At 37.6% G+C, this 1,788-nt stretch overlaps 1 non-coding gene across 1 annotated transcript; it reads right to left on the bottom strand.

The window, feature by feature from the left end:
* Positions 1–881: 881 nt before the first annotated feature.
* LOC127741833 (small nucleolar RNA R71) lies at positions 882–989 on the bottom strand. The gene has a single exon (XR_008003038.1). It is a non-coding gene; the product is annotated as a small nucleolar RNA R71 (small nucleolar RNA).
* Positions 990–1,788: the final 799 nt, after the last annotated feature.

The raw sequence follows: 1,788 nt of genomic DNA on the forward strand, positions 1-1,788 counted from the left end.
CTCTCTAATTTTAGAAAATTACCTCCCTCTGTTTCAAAATTCTTTTAATTAACTAATTGTTTTAAATTTTAATTTTAATTGTATTTCTTCTCTCAATTTTCGAAAATCACTAACTATTTTTCAAAAATAATTTTTGAATTTCTCTCTATCTCATCTTCTTCTATTTATTTATTTAATTACTAACACTCTTCTCTTCATCTTAAAATTCGAACCTTCTCTTCTCTTCTGTGTTCGAATTTTTCTCTTCTTCATTCTTATTCTTCTTTTCTTCTACTCACATAAAGGAATCTCTATACTGTGACATAGAGGATTCCTCTTCTTTTCTATTCTCTTCTTTTTCATATGAGCAGGAGCAAAGACAAGGACATTCTTGTTGAAGCAGATCCTGAACCTGAAAAGACTCTGAAGAAGAAGCTAAGAGAAGCTAAAGCATAACAATCCAGAGAAAACCTTACAGAGAATCTCAAAAAAGAGAGAGATATGCCGAACCCAATAACAATGGTGGAGACGCAAGGAGGATGCTTGGTGATTATACTACACCTACTTGCAACTTTTATAGAAGAAGCATCTCAATCCCTGCCATTGGAGCAAACAAATTTGAGCTGAAGCCTCAACTAGTTGCTCTGATACAACAGAACTGCAAGTTCCATGGACTTCCATCAGAAGATCCCTATCAGTTTTTAACTGAATTCTTGCAAATTTGTGATATTGTTAAGACTAATGGAGTAGATCCTGAAGTCTACAGGCTCATGCTTTTCCCTTTTACTATAAGAGACAGAGCTAGAACCTAGTTGGACTCACAACCTAAAGATAGCCTGGACTCTTGGGATAAGCTGGTCACGGCCTTCTTGGGCAAGTTTTTTCCTCCTTAAAAGCTAAGCAAGCTTAGAGTGGATGTTCAGACCTTCAAGCAAAAAGATGGTGAATCCCTCTATGAAGCTTGGGAAAGATACAAGCAGTTGACCAAAAAGTGTCTTTCTGACATGCTTTCAGAGAGGACCATTTTGGATATATTCTATGATGGTCTATCTGAATTCTCTAAGATGTCACTGGACCATTCTGCAGGTGGATCCATTCACCTAAAGAAAATTCCTGCAGAAGCTCAAGAACTCTTTGACATGGTTACAAATAACCAATTCATGTACACCTCTGAGAGGAACCATGTGAGTAATGGGACACCTCAGAGGAAGGGAGTTCTTGAAATTGATACTCTGAATGCCATATTGTCTCAGAACAAAATGTTGACTCAGCAAGTCAACATGATTTCTCAGAGTCTGAATGGATGGCAAAATGCATCCAACAGTACTAAAGAGGCATCTTCTGAAGAAGAAGCTTATGATCCTGAGAACCCTGCAATGGCAGAGGTGAATTACATGGGTAAACCCTATGGAAACACCTATAATTCCTTATGGAGAAATCATCCAAATTTTTCATGGAAGGATCAATAAAAGGCCCAATAAGGCTTTAATAATGGTGGAAGAAACAGGTTTAGCAATATCAAACCTTTTCCATCATCTTCTCAGCTACAGACAGAGAATTCTAAGCAGAGCCCCTCTAGCTTAGCAAACATAGTCTCTGATTTATCTAAGGCCACTTTAAGTTTCATGAATGAAACAAGGTCCTCCATTAGAAATTTGGAGGCACAAGTGGGTCAGCTGAGTAAGAAAATCACTAAAACTCCTCCTAGTACTCTCCCAAGCAATACAGAAGAAAATCCAAAAAGAGAGTGCAAGGCCATTGATATTATCAATATGGCCGAATCAAAAGAGGAAAGGGAGGACGTGAATC

Source organism: Arachis duranensis, chromosome 9 (assembly GCF_000817695.3).
Source record: "Arachis duranensis cultivar V14167 chromosome 9, aradu.V14167.gnm2.J7QH, whole genome shotgun sequence".
Classification (NCBI taxonomy): Eukaryota; Viridiplantae; Streptophyta; class Magnoliopsida; order Fabales; family Fabaceae; genus Arachis; species Arachis duranensis.